Source organism: Canis lupus, chromosome 5 (genome assembly GCF_048164855.1).
Source record: "Canis lupus baileyi chromosome 5, mCanLup2.hap1, whole genome shotgun sequence".
NCBI lineage: Eukaryota > Metazoa > Chordata > Mammalia > Carnivora > Canidae > Canis > Canis lupus.
In genome coordinates this window covers 38,936,902-38,952,559 of record NC_132842.1, presented here as the reverse complement: position 1 = coordinate 38,952,559, position 15,658 = coordinate 38,936,902, and the positions used below count along the sequence as shown (strand labels likewise).

The 15,658-nt window shown below is 41.8% G+C and overlaps 1 long non-coding RNA gene across 1 annotated transcript in view; it reads right to left on the bottom strand.

The window, feature by feature from the left end:
• LOC140633579 (uncharacterized) overlaps nucleotides 1-15,658 on the bottom strand; it is a 60,295-nt gene that overhangs the window by 35,609 nt on the left and 9,028 nt on the right. The gene's annotated exons all lie outside the window — the stretch shown is intronic.

The window sequence follows — 15,658 nt, the reverse complement described above, 5'->3', positions numbered from 1 at the left end:
AACACCTCCTTCCAGAAACCTACCCAACGAACCCTGTCCTGTCCTCCCTCTTGCAGGACGCTAAATGGTGAATTCTTGGTCACCCACATACATCCGCAAAGCAGACAGCAGAGGCAAAGAAGCACAGATGATGTGCCACATAAGGGGAGTCATTTCTAAATGGAATGCTCCTCGAAGCCTCAGAAGGGAGTCCGTGAAGCAGTTTATATTAACTCACAACTTCCTATTTCTTCTGGTTTACAGAAAACTGTTTTAATTTCCCGTTGTCCATCTCTTTGATGTCTGCTTCACTGACTTTATCAGGGTTTAGCTTCATCGTTCTCTTTTCTTCTAGTTATTAAGAAAGAAAAAGGACCCCAATCGATATTTTATTAGTTTTTTACGTAATAGCTTGTGTTCAAAATATTGGATTTTTTTTTTCATTTAGGGCGCTATGCATGTGTTTTGGGAGCAGGAAAAGTATTTTGAAGGATATCATGTTGAAATAAATAAGGAATATATCTTCGTTCTCTTCAGTGGTCCAACACATCATATTTTATATGGCTAATCTGGATATCCTTGCTGTTGAACTGTCCTGTCTGTCTATACTTTTTCAAAGAATGAGGATTTCTTTTTATGAGACAGGCAGAACATTGCCTCACAGCAGGATTTTTGTGGACCAGATAAGTCCTTTGTTGTTGGAGGCTGTCCTGTGCCTTATAGGATGGGAGGTGGGTCCCTGGCCTCTGCCCACTACACGCCAGTACCACCCACCCAGCCTCCATTATAGCAAATGAAACTGTCTCCAGGGGCGCCTGGGTGGAACCGTCAGCCTAGAGGCCAACTCCTGTTTTCTGTTCAGGTCATGGTCTCTGGATCCTGAGATGGAGCCCCACGTTGAGCTCCCACACTCAGCACAGCCTGTTTGTCCTTCTCCCTCTGCTCCTTCCCCAACTCTCTTTCATTCTCTCTTCATCAGTAAATAAATAAACAAAATCCTTTTTTAAAAAATGTCTCCAGACATGTCTAAATACAGGGAGGGGCAAAATTACCCCCTTAGAGAACCACTGGTTTATAGCATGGTAGAGACTAACATCCTTGGCCTTTTCGGTCAGATATTTTTCCAATCACCAATTTGGTCCACTTTGTGTCAGGTGCAACAATACTTCATGGTATCCCATCCTTTGATGAAAACACAGGACAGAAAATGTTTTTCTGAAATCCCAAGAGGCTTCTCTCCCCATCCAATGGAAAGAGCAGTATATGGTGATCTAGTCAGACCAGCAGTCTGCTGCTTATTACCTGTGTGACCTCTGGAGAGCCCCAAGTTCTGTATTTGTATGGTAGAAATGTGATACTGGGCTTCCAGATCAGAGACGGTTGGAAGAATCAAATCGGAAGCTACCCGATTATGTTTTGCATAAGTGACAGACAGACCAAGTAATGCCTTTCAATATATTGCCCTTTCTGGATAAAATTACTCTCCTTAATGAAGGAGTGGGAGGCAGAACAGAGCGTGGTGGATGGGTCTGGTCTTTGAAATCTGACAAGCCAGGGTTGGAAGCAACCGGGTGCGCCAACCAGCTGTGTAGGTGATTTACCAACTAGGACACATAACCTCTCTGAGCTGGTCTTCTGTGATCAATAAAATTATCCCAATGCCCACTGTGTAAGGGGGATTGCCAGAATTATAGAATACATGCAAGGTACTTTGTACAAGGGTCCAATGTAGCATAAGCTCCCATCAATTATGCTTGCCATTGTTGTCGTTATTAATAAGTACAGAAAATACCATGTGCTCTCTGCCTAATACATTGGAGAAACAACTAAGTGCACAGTTTCCTGAACCAGAGCTTTCATGGGAACATCCATTTAAATTGCTTCGCTTAAAGCCAACAGCATTGAAAGGCATGTTGGAGAGATTAGTCCATTTTTAGGCTGTGGTAACAAGAACTGTATCTTCTTTTTTTTTTTTTTAACACAGAGAGAGAGGCATAGACATAGGCAGAGAGAGAAGAAGGGTCCCTGCAGGGAACCCGATGAGGGACTCCATCCCAGGACACTGGGATCACGCCCTTGAGCCAAAGGCAGATGCTCAACTCCTGAGCCACCTAGGTGGCCCACAAAAAGTGTATCTTTTTTTTTAAGATTTTATTTATTTATTCAGAGAGAGAGAGAGAGAGAGAGGTAGAGACACAGGCAGAGGGAGAAGCAGACTCCATACAGAGAGCCTGACATGGGACTCAATCCCAGGTCTCCAGGATCACGCCCCGGGCTGCAGGCGGCGCTAAACCGCTGCACCACCGGGGCTGCCCCAAAAACTGTTATCTTATTCGTATCTATATTCAAAGCACCTAGCACAGTGCATGGCCAGAGTAAGTTCAATCATAACTATGCTTGACAAGTTCTTGAACATCTACAAGGTTCCAGCAACAGTTCTAGCGTATAGGAGAAGGAACAGGCCCTCATAGAGATTACAGTCCTACTGCAAAGACTGCAAATAAAAAACACAGGAAATAGGCAGATGTCAGAAAAGCCACACAATCTTCTTGGTCTCTTTAACTTTTTCACTTACGATCAACACTCAGTTATAGAGAAATCTTTCTCAACTTTAAGAAAACCAACATCGCAAGGATAATTATAAATGGAAGATGCAAAAGATGCCATGGTCTCAGTTTGAGACACTAGGGAATGATGGGAGTATGGTAAGATACAGAGGAGGATCTCCCTACTGAATGATAAAGGTGGCACATTCTCCATATGGTTTTGAGATTTCTGGCTCTGAGGAGAATGGATTTTTGACAGTGGGGTGTTTATAACGGACAGAGGATGGTGCACAGTAGCAAGAGATATAGGCAGGAGGGTATAGCATCAGCCTCAGGAGCCTGGGTTACAGGGGCCAAATTCCCTTCTCTGTGCCCCCAAAGTCTCAGCCAGTGCCTGGCAGCATAGGTGACATCACACAACTAGCAGGTAGATAATGAGTAGCCTATGTCCTTATGAAGACTTTTTTTTAAAATATTCACCCAAATTCTACAGATGAGAGGGAAAAAACTTTTTCATTCAATCACTTTGATAAAGCTTTCAGAAACCCCCCCTCTGGGTGATTTCAAGCATCTTATTCCTACAGGAAGAAGCAATGGAATTAAGCATCACTCTGCCTAGATCAGATCCTAATCCTTTTAGAATGGTTAATTGTCCATAGGATTTGTTCTGTAGCTGGGGACGGTCTTAACCTCTGGAAGTCTATGATTAGAATCTTGACAGGGTCACAAGGGATGCTCCAAGACAGATTAGAACCAGGCTGCACCCAACCTTTCTTTTTCCTTTTTTTCCCCCATGATTTTGCATTTTTAGACCGAATCGTCTATAAAGCTCTGGAAAAGACACAGAACAAAGTAGATTTTCAGAGAATGGCAAAAGGAGCTGAAGGACACCTTGAAAGGAGAAAAGAATTTAGGCCTGTTGTGGTCTTAAAATACATATAAAAAAATTCCAAAATGTGCATTATTTACTTCTATCTAGAACAACAGCTGGGACATTTCTGAGAACGGGTCCGCAACACTTTCCATCTAAGAAAAGGTAGGATGCTGTGGTGCATTGATCATACGGGTTTCAGAACTGTCTGTTTTTCCCTGGGCGCACTTATAAAAGTGAGCAAAATTGAATGCTTTTTTAATAACCCTGATGGTACAGTATTATACATTAGATACGATTCATTGTTTCCTACCCCATATTTATGTTCCACGGCCTACCACTGCTTTTCCATTAGACACTCTACCCTGTAGGGAGAAAAATGGGTCTAAACCATAAAGCGAGCCCTTTCTTTTGGCAGACATCCTGTAATTAGCTCAAGTTTTCATCTTTCATCAAGATCCTGCTGCACAAAACAGAAAAGTTTTCTCTTCTCGACATGTTTTTGCCAGATGTTTCCACAAAAGAAATGTAAAGGCAAAGTTTCTTGTGTGCGCTGGCGCGTATGACTTCATCCTTAATGACTGCCTCGAAATGCTCCTCCTCCTTAATTAAGCGAATTAGTTCTCCCCCAGTTCCTTTGTAAAGAACACCTATTGTCCCGGCCCCGGGCCTCACAGGCCGCCCCGTCCCTGTCGCCCGTGCCCGCAGGAGGGGTCAGACGAGCAGCCCCAGCCCCACTCCTGTGCGGGCTCCGCCGCCAACCCGAAATAAACCTTTGAACATTTGACAAAACTCGCTCGTTCGCTGCAAATGAACGCGTGAAACAGCTGCTGTCTCTCCGATTAACCTTACATTTTCTTCTGATTAAGGGATGATTCCGTGTGGAAATATTATGATGAATTTGCATCAGGGTCGGCGGCGAGGCGCTGTCTCTTTATTTTGTCTGAGATAACAGTGTTTTCAGCTTTGCTAGAGGATATTTTTATGTTTCTTTTAAATATTTTTTTTTCCTTCCTGGTGATCTTATCAATCTCTACCATCCACACACAGAATTTGGATGGCCAGGACCAGGAGCTGGCTTCAGGGGATCTGACTCAGCCCCTTTATTTGAGAGGTGGCAAAACAAAACAAAACAAAAAAACTGAATTGAAGGTAATTGCCCTCATCGTGTGTCTGATTAGATTAGTAAAGACATCAGAAGTCTTATTCTGTATCTTACATCTGCTGCTAACGGATGGCTCTGAGTTTTCCTGTGGAAACCCAAAAGAAAACGACAAAATACCGTCACTTATTATCAATGACATAAGCTTGAGACCATTGAGGATGATGCCTGTCTATACTTCCTAACAGTTGCAAGTCAGCAGTCTTGGCTCTGGCTGTCTCACGGAGGGGGGCCGGGGATGAGGTGGGGTGGGGGGGCTGATCTAGCCAAACTCTTCTTTAATAGATTTGGAAAGCAAAGTGAGTGTGAGTTCCCATGAGGCTGAGTGGCATCTATTGAAGACGTAGAGGAGGAAAGGCTTTGTTGCTAGCTAGGAGTCCAAATCTCAACTTGACCTCTTAAATCAATGACCTGGGGCATGGTTTTCAATCTCTCTAAGTCTATTCATTTAAGAACTGGATTAGTGGGGCACCTAAATGGCTCAGTCGGTGAAGCATACTACTTTTGGTTTCTGCTCAGGTCATGATCTCACGGTCATGGGATTGAGCCCTGAGTCAGGTTCTGTTCTCAGGACCCAGTCTGCTTCATATTCTCTCTCTCAAATAAATTAATTAAATTAAATTAAAATAAATTAAATTAAAACTGGATTAGTGATAGAAACTTCTTCATAGAACTGCTGTGAGTAATGGATAAGTATATTGATGAGAATAAGCATGCATAGTACAATGCATGACACATAGCAAGCAGCTGACAGGTTAGCACTTTGCTATATCTGGTTAAAATCCTGAGAGCTGGTGACTGCCTAGATCAGAAGGTGTGGGACAAAGGAACAAAGGCGGAGTCACAGATGAGGATGAGGTTTCAAGCCCAGGTAACTAGACATTCCTAGTACTCTCCAATGTTCTCCCCACCTCTCAGTCCTAAACACGAGAAATTTCCTAGCCCCTTACCCAGCCCCCTTTTGGTTAACAAGGGCCAGAATTAGGGCGAGACCAAAAGGGTACTTAAGGTGAAAAATCTGAGGAGCCACTGGCTCTCAGGGCCACACGAGTGCCAGCCCTCCACTTACATGACCCTGGGAGCCAGCACCTTCCTAGAATTCTCACCAGCCACTTCCTTCCTCTTACCTACTCCCAGCCCTGGGTAAGGCCATGACAAGGTCTGGCCCGTGAGTTGCCACTGGAAGTGACACTTGAGAGCCAGTACCCAGTGATTCTCTTTCTTTGCAGCTGAGAAGGTTGCTTGTTGCAGGTGGTGGAGCTCAGTGTCAACATGAAGCAGGGTCCCCTGCCAACCCACACACACATGTAGATTGTCAAGAAATAAAATTTTGTTGTGATGAACCACTGAAATTGGGAGATTGTTTGCTACGGCAGCAAAACCTAGCCTTATTCTTGTTCTCATTTGTGTTATCCTAATCAAAATCAATTACTCCATTTTTGTCGCTGTCAGCATGAGTAATGAACCCAGGCAGAGTGAAGTTTAAATATTAGCCATGGCCCTTTCTAGTTGTATTTTCTCTGAGCCTCCCTTTCCTTAGCCAAGAAAATGGCACCAATCTGCCAAAACTCGCAGGGTTATTGTTTGGGGTAAGTTGCATCCTGTTTGGCTAATAAAAGAGAATGTCTTTCTGGAGATGCTTCCTGTGAGCAGGAGATATTCCTACAGCCCCAATGCCTAACTTAGCGCCTTTGCGTATCACACATGTTTCTTTGATGTTTGCTGATTAAGTAAAAAAAGACTTTGGTGTATGAGTTACAGCAAATTTCTTTCCAAAGCTAGAGCTATGAGCCATCCATGAACCAAGAAAATGGCCCAGATTTTCTTCTGCGTCTCTCTGTGAATCTCTTATTCTTTTACTGCCTGCATCTGCTAAGTTGTCAAGGTTACCTCTCATCATCTTTGGAATATTATTAGATGTTGACCCATATTGTGTTAAAATTATACAGAGACCTGGATGTGTGTTTGCCTTCCCCACTGTTTCAACTATTATCACTCTTTTCTGATCTGCTTCCCTCATTCTACTGCATTTAGACATGCGAGAGATTTTACAGCTTGGCTCTTCACCAGAATGAGATATCCTTGTGCATTACACTGACTGGGTGAGATTTCAAGGGACTTAGCCTCAAACCATGAACAAGTTGCAAAGTTCTTTTGTTTGCATTTGGGTGAAATTCAGCCTTTTCCTTCTAAATGTGTAGATACCACGTGGAGTCCCCTGCATGGGTATGATCAGTCCTCTCACTCTCTTCATCTTTCCTCCTCCTCCTCACCATCCCCACTGTCCTCACCATATCCCTGCAGTGTATTTATTCGGTCCTGTGTTAGAGACTCCGCTAAGCACTTTATATGCATCACTTAAGCCATACCACAACATTATGAAAGAGGTGCTGGTGGTAGTCCTGTTTTACAGATGAGAAAATTGAGGCTCAAGGTAAGTTACTTACCCAAGGACACACAGTCCTAAATATCAGAGCTAAAGCCAGGTTGGGTTTGACTCCAAGTCCTGTGATTTTACCTTTCTGCTATACTAAGGAAGAGATAAAAGTGCAGGGGCTCTCAAAGATGCCCCAGTTTCTTTCCAACCTGTATTTGAAAAATGGCAGTGATAACTAATATTCTGAGTATTTCAGAAAGAGATGGGAAATGGAGAAAACTAACTGGTGATCTAGTGTGAAGAATGGGGCTTAAATAAAGCAACACTCAGAAAAACACATGCCCCCCACCCACCCACCCAAGTGGTTTTACAAGCTAGAATTTTAAGAAAATAATAAAGGGATATTATTTGGCAAAGCTATTTGTTGGGAGAGGGTATTGTTAGATTCACTTCTAAAGGTGTGCATGGTGAGATGAAAAGTTAAAGAAAAGCGATGTGAATATTAGTCTTCAGGCCAGTATAAAGCATTATACCTTGTTAAAGTGCATTTTCTTTTCTAAAATTACCTTTTATTTATTTTTTTAAGTTTCTTTTTTATTTATTTATTTTTTTAGTAATCTTTACACCCAATGAGGGGCTCAAACTCATGACCTTGAGATCAAGAGTCATTCTTGACCTCTTCTGAGCCAGGCACCCCTCAAAAAAATTACCTTTTAAAACTGAATTTCTTTAATGGTTGAGGTTGGCATCCTATGTTTGTTGGCCATTTTATCTCCTTCTCTGTGAATTAGCTATTCATAAAATTTGCAGTTTTCTAAGGAAATCTCCATGTATATACATAAATAATTTGCAAGAATGTTTGATATATTATGGGAATTAAGCCTTTGCTTGTCATTATATTGTAAATATTTCCCAAGTTTGACGTTTATACTTTCTTTGTTTATGGCATTTTCTTTGCTTATGGCATTTTATTATACTTTAATAAAAGTATATTAAAAGTATTAGGATACTTTTAATACTGAGGTTTAAAAGGTAGCTTTGGAGGCTTCCAGTGACAAGGAAAGGAATCTGGATTCAAACCCAGAGTCACAAATCAATTTCATGCCAGTAACGAGAAGGCAGGGAGCCACTGTATAATTTGTGAGGCAATTTGCCGAAAGCTTCCTGTTAGTTTCTGGGCATCATTAAATAATAGCCATGTGCTGATTTGGCTACTTTCCACGCAACGCCTTACAGCCACTCTATCAGCACTCCCATCAGTTTGCAATGCCTGGCTGGTCATAATAGGTGTTAACACCAGCCCATAAAACTACTGCTACTTTATGGATTTGTTGAAATGTCAAGTGATTTGCTGCTGAGAGAAAGAATGAAAGAAAGAGAACGAAAGAAAGCTGGAAAGGAGGCAGGGCACAAAGAAAGAGAAAAGGAAGGAATAAAAGAAAAGGAAGGAAATAGGACAAATAAAAAGATAAAAAAAAGGAAGGAAAGTTATTGAAAGGAAAGGCTTTTTAAAAGGAGAAAGAAGGAAAGAAAGTAGAGAATCAATGGATGGATGGATGGGAGGGAGGGAGAGAGAGGAGAAAATGAAAAAAAAAAAGTAAGGCCAAATCCATTTTAACTACACAAAGGATCATAAATCCTGGGGATGAAAGAGAATACACTGTTTTTTTTTTAGATCTAAAGCTCTTCTTTTACTGGAAGAAAAAACTCAAGCCCAGAAAGGCTGAGTAACTTGCCACCCACTCACACAGCAGATTCATAACAGAACAAGAGCCAGATTCCAACCAGGTCTTCCAATTTCCAATCTAGCTTGCCTTCCCTTAAACTCCTTTAAGTCACTGGAAGCTTGCTATTGACTTAAATTGACTCAAAGCAATATCTAATGTAAATAAGAGTAGAGCCCAAAATGGGCCTTCTGCTAAACTGGAAAATCTTACCCCCTGTGATTTTTTTTTAACTGCAGCACATTGCCATAACATAATTTGACCTTTAATGTGTAAATTTTAAAAAGACAGTTGAGCTAGCAGTTCCTTCCTATTAAAAAAAATTAAAAAGAAAAGTTGTTCATAACCTATAATAGAAAAAGGTATTTCAGAGGAAATTGCTGACGTAAAGTTAGGAAAAAGCTACAGTCTTCAATACAGTTTGGTAGAATTTTTATTTTTTTAGCCATTGATACCTGAGGAACATTGTACTTTTTTCTATTGCTGTTTGAGGCCAGATAGACAAAGACAAATAAAAGCAAGAGGTTGATGTCATTACACTTGACTTTTCATTCAGTGAGTGGGATTTTAGGTAGAAATATGACATCCTCAGGAGAGAAGTGGAGAGTGAGTTGTTGAACATCAAAAGGAAAAATTGTGCATGACTGGAGAACCAAACTATTTCTCCAAATGCACTTACAGCACAGAAAATATCCCCTTCCATGTGGTGTAGATGTGCCCTCTCCTTGTAGTCAGGAGACAGGGCTGAGAGAGAGCTCACATTTCCTTTCAGTCCCATGATTCTATATGATCCTGTAAGAGTACACAATCCCTGTGCCCTAATTAACTGGTTATTGCTTTAATTTTCTATTTTACTTTGGCAACGGGGAACTTTTTCATTCTGTTAATTTATTCTGGATGACATTCTTCTGTATTAGCTTAGCTGTTTAGAATTTGTGCCAGTGAGGCCAGAGTATTTACTTTCATTCATTCATTCATTCATTCATTCATTCAACAATCATTTATTGCACTACTTACCAACCTGGCACTGTTTTAGGTGTTGGGCCTATGTCATAAACAACACAGATTAAAACAGCAACAACTGACAGAGGTTGCACTCTAATGTGTAGCTGAGGATAGATGATAAATAAATTGATGCAATCCTACGTGATATGTTAGAGAGGTAAAAATAGTGCTATGGAGAAAAATCAAACAAAGGGACAGAGAGGGGAGGGGTAGTAGAGGAGCCTTAATTTTAGATGGGATGATAAGGAATTCAGGTAAGATGGTCTCTAATAAGAAAACCCTTGAGCAAGGGCCTGAAAGAGATAACGAGTGAGACCTAAGAATAACTGAGGGATCTTTACAGGCAAAAGGAACATGCCTGAGGACACCCATTCAGGATGCATGGCCAAAGCACCATGAGGGATGGGGAGAGCTCAGAAAGGTTAGGGGTCCAGATCTTGTAGAGCCAACTAGCCATGGGAAGGACTTTGGCTCTAACTCTGAGTGAGATGAGAAGAAAAACCACTGGAGATGCTTGAGCAGGGAGACAAGATCCACATTTTCACATGATCACATTGCATTGGTTGCTGGGTCAAGAAGAATACATTCAAGGACAATGGTAGGGGCAGAGTGAGCACTAAAAGAGGCTGTGCCAACCCGGGCAAGAGATGATGATGACTAGCCTGGGACAGTAGCAATGGAGGAAGAAATATATGGCAGATGCCGCCTGGTATATGAAGACATATGCACATGTGTCTTGAGGCTAGGAATAACAGAACTTGTTATTCTTAGGGTTGGATGTGATGTATGAAAGAAAGAGAGGACTCAGGATGATTCCAAAATGGGTCCAGTTATTTTCATTCCATTAAATAAATCTCCAATAGTCACCCCAATTATCTCCTTCTCTACCTCCACCCACCCTAGGTCCAGTTGTACTGACAGCCAACATGTTAATACAAGTTGCCTGCCAGTAGAACTTACAGAATCGATCCTGGTTTTCCCCTTTATGTGGATTAGCAGAGTCCACATTGACTTTGAGACCAGAATCATTACCAGAATCATTTCAGCTGTACTCATTTATTCTTCCTTTTCTATGGTTTCTAGAATTTTATTTCTGTTTTAATGGCCTGATTATATATGAGGCTTTGTTGTTACTTTGAAACATCTGGAGAGGCAAACGGGGTAGAGGGGCGTGTGCGGGATGGACGGATGGACAGGAGAAAGAGATAAAGGGAAAGAGACAAAGAAAGAAGGTGTTGAGAGAGAGAATATGCAATGGCCAAAAATTAAATTGATTAGTTGAGTTCAAAAGTGAAGAAATAGTTGCAAGAACACACTCACTGAACAGAGTGAAAGAACGTGATGGATCAGAATAGAGCCATCACCCCCCACAACTATCAAAAAAAGATAAGATGCTCACTGGAAGTGTAGCAGTGGCATCTTCCCCAAGCTGATGACTAGTGGAAGCTACAGTCCTAGTTCATATTAATTTACTGAGGCAAAGGATAAAAAACAAGAAGCAAAATTTAAAAGAATAGGAAGAAAACCTAAGTTAGGTATATGCTAACTGAAAGAAACTGTCTTTGTAACCTCAAGGAGACAACATTCTAAATTTCTAATTCTAAAAAGACAGCAAGATAGGATAAATACTAGCACCAGGATGATGACTTTGGATGTGTTAAGTTTATCGCCTTAAGAGTAGATTTGTTTATATGTTTATGCTCCATCTCCTTGCATGACAGCTTTTAAGAATGTATATAATAGAGGGGCGCCTGGGTGGCTTAGTCATTTAAGCATCAGACTTCTGATTACCACTCAGGTCTTGATCTCAGGACACTGACATGGAGCCTTGCAGCAAGGCTCTGTGCTTGTGGGGAGTCCACCTGTTCCTCTCCCTCCCCCTCTGCTCCTTTCCCCTACTCATCCTCCCCCCATCACAAATAAATAAATAAACCTTTTTTAAAAAGAATGTGTATGATAGAAAAGTAGAAAAGAAAACAGTTGTAAAAATAAGAGTGAAGAGAAAATACTGGTAATAAAGGCAAGGATAAAATTAATGCACTCCCACTCGTCCCCCAGAAAAGAAAGGAAATGATATGCATATGTAAAGTTCTATGGAGTCACTAGAGTTAGTCTGTAAATTTGGTTTTGTGCCTCCTACCAACCAAAGCAAAGAAGAAAATATGATCTAAATAAAAACCTACAGTTTCTATAAGACTAAAACAAACCAGCAGTATTGTGAAAGCTATGACTAAAATCTAAAGAAACCAGGTTCTATGGAACCACGTCATATAGATAAAGACCTTGACAGTATTCTTTTAACAAATGCAATAACAGTGCATAAGAGTTTCCTTTTCTCCATACTTCTCCAAAACTGTTACTTCTTGTATTTGATATTAGCCGTTCTGACTGATGCAAGGTGGTATCTCACTGTGGTTTCGATATGCATTTCCCTGATCATTTGTGATGTTGACTATCTTTTCATGTGTCTGTTGACCATCTCGATATCTTTGGAAAAATGTCTACTCAGTCCTCCACCCATTTTTCAATTGGATTGTTTTGTTTTGTGGTATAGAGTTGTATATGTTTTTTATATTTTGGATAATAACCCCTTACTGGATCTAGCATTTGCAAGTATCTTCTCCCATTTCAGTAGGCTGTCTTTTCGTTTTGTTGATGGTTTCCTTTGCTGTACAAAAGGTTTTTTTGTTTGTTTGTTTTTTTGTTTTTGGTGTAGTCCCAATAGTGTATATTTGCTTTTGTTCCTCTTGCCCGAGGAGACACATCCATAATGGTATTGTCCAAGAGATAACTGCCCATCTTTTCTTTTAGCAGTTTTATGGTTTCCGGTCTCACTTTTAGGTCTTCTCATGTTGTTAATAAATTGTTCATCTCTTCCATGTCTTAAGTGAAACATCACTAGTTAATTCTGATAACTTTTTTTCATATTAATATGTTTTAGAACTATTACAAATGTACGATAAAATGATCCTTGCCACCGTGGTAACAATTTGACCTAGCTGTCACTTTCTTTATGCCAGCTAATAAGATAAAAAGGCAACAGTTTCTAGGTGTAATTTCCACAGATATTTTATGTAAAACAATGACATCCTTTGTAACTTCTGCCATTTGACCTGTGTCAAGCAAGCTTTCTGGAAACAAATCTATTTGAAAGATTCTGCTGCGATTAGAGCCAAATGCAGTAGATGAAAATCTTCTGATTGGGGCCAAGGAAGCCAAGATTATTGGTTCTGCTGTGGGTGTTCTTGGGGTTAGCAGAGTTCTGAAGGTCACCATCATTAGCATCAATGTGGCCACAGAATGCATCTCTCAACTTGCTCAACTGTAACAAAGGGGGTTAAAGCTGAGCTAATTTACAATCTAAATGCATGTGCAGGATAGCCATGGGGTACCACGCTGATTTAGCTGTTACTTTTTAGGGGAAGCAAAGGGCACGTTAATATTTTATTCACCTTCAAATTCACTATAAACTGTACATCCTTGTATAGCTAGCTCCTCCTCAGGCAAATGAGCTGTTAAAATTAATGTATAAAAATAAAAATGAAATTTTTCCCCCCTGGCACCTGTTTGATGACAGAATTGTCATCAATGGCCAAACTGCCCTTGAACGCAGGTTTTCATTTCCTCCCTCCGGTGGTCAGAAGGCTGGGAGGGTCGCCCCCGGCCCCTTCAGAAGTCCCCTCCTCCTGGTCCCCCGCGGGCGCTCACTCATTCTTAGCGGGTGCAGATGCTCGCGTAGATGCAGATCACTTTCACTTCTGCCGGGGAAATTACAACACACTTCTTTAACTGGCAGAGACCGGGAGAAAACTCAGATTCTTCACACACTAAATTATTGGACCTCAGAGGATCGGTAATCTTTCAAGCCCAGCAGCACCAGAATATGCCTGCGAGTCTGAGAATAGAACGTGGGCGGGATGGGGAAGGAATAAAAAGGAGTTAGAAAGGGTTTAGAGGGAAGTGGAAGCAAATAGTTTGGCGTGAATATTCCTGCACGCATCCAGCGAACAAATCCTCGTTGGGCATCGGAGAGCTCCCGGCGCCCGCACAGGGTCGCACACTTTAGTTTTCACTAGGGTCTGGGGGAGGGCATGGGTGGGGAGTATCTGCTGACTCAGTAGCCCTCAGCGGGACCAGGAAATTGACCAAAATTAGGAGAGTCACTGTATTAATCAGGGACACTTCCAAACAAGTTATACCCAAGAGAAAGAATCCTCTGATCTGAATTTTTCTCTTGTGAAATTCCCTACTTTGTGTTCAAAGGCAAAAACACACCAGTGGTAGCTTTTGTCCACCAAATGTGGGGCAGTTGGCTTCTTCTAGAAAAAAGGAATCTGCGTCACTTCTAAGTTAGATTTTGTTCTGTTGCTGTCAGAGCATTGGCCCAGAAAGGGGGCCGGTTTCTGTGATGACTGCTACCAGAGCAGGTGCAGTTTACTGCCCACAGATATTAACTTTGGTAAGCACTTACTGAATGCCTCCTCCAGGGCAAGAATGGAGAGAAGCAAAGCTAGGCGCCTACCCTCCTGGGGCTTTAATTGTAACTTCATAATGAGAAGTTTCATCTGTGTGGTTCCTTCTCTAAAACACAAAGAAAGCTTTTCAGAGGCTGCCTCATTTAAGTGTCAGGAAAGGAAGGTAGGTGGTATTTTTATTCCCATTCTCCAGCTGGGTAAAGTGAGTTCTAATGAAGTAAGGCCTACTTGCTAAAGGTCACCCAGAGGTCAGAGCAGCAGGAAAAAAAAGAAAAGAAAAAAGAAATGATCACAGGACTGTGTCATACGCTCGGTAGTTTAAACTGAAAAGGAAGAAAACATTTTTTTGTGTGTGGGCTTATCTAAAAAGAAATGTGTTGCTCGTTTTCTCAGTTTCATTTATTCAGCAAGTAAGAGAGAGGCGCTATTCTAGGCAACAAGGATATAGCAGTGAACAAAACAAAACTCACATGGGGCTTGCATCTAGATGGGAAAGCCAGACAATGCATTTTTAAAATATGTAATGTGCCAGGAAGAAAAGAAAAATCTGGTGAGAGGGTAGTGAGTGGAGGTGCTGTTTGGGATGGAGTAGGGCAGGGGCTTCTCTGGGAGGTGGCATTTGAACTGGGGTCTGGATGAGGTGGAGGAGGTCATGTGGACATCTGAGGGGCTCCAGATGTGGGCACAGCAAGGAGGAAGGCTGTCATGGAGAAATGTGCCTGACATGTTTAAGAAACAGCAAAAAGACCAGTTTGGCTGGAGAAAGGACCTGGGGCAAAGGCACGGAGATTTGGCCACCAAGGCAGCCAGGGGCCGGGTGGCAATGCTGGCTCTCTGTGGGATGGGCAGCTGTCAGGGGTTAGAGCCAAGGACAGCCGGGACGTGGCTTGGTTTTCAGAGGATCTCTGGCCAGTGTGAGAACAGGCTGTAGAGGGACAAGTGTGGAAGTGGGAAGAGCAGTCAGGAAATTTGCCATCCTCTACTCTGAGACATGGTGAGGACTCGGGGAAACAGGCTGCAGTTGGAAGGGAGCGGTCATTTACAGCATGCATTCTAGATGTGAAGTCAATGGTATTTGCTGAAGGATTGGAAATGAGGAAAGAAAGAGAGGTTTGCAGATCCGATAATCTAGCTGACCTGTAAATCCTTCACAACTTAGCTTTGCAGGATAGCCATCAGAGCCCAGGAAAGTACTCTTGTCTTGGGCACTCGGTCTTTTGGCCTAAACGAGACGACACTGTGCTCAGTCCTGGTTCCACTTATTACCACCTGAAAGACTAGGGCAAATGAGTAGCAATCTCTACTCCCCGGGATCTTAGCAGTGAATTAGAGACAATCGTTTCTGCTGCTCCTACTTCAAAAGGATATTGAATAAAACTCCATAGAGTTGAGACAGCACAAACTTAGGGATTATTAGTTACATCATTAGCACCATCAGAGTTAACATTGTGAGTCAGTAGAGTTGCCTTTGGTGTATCACTAAGGGATTCTAGGAAGTTCCCCTGGCCAAAATTCTCTC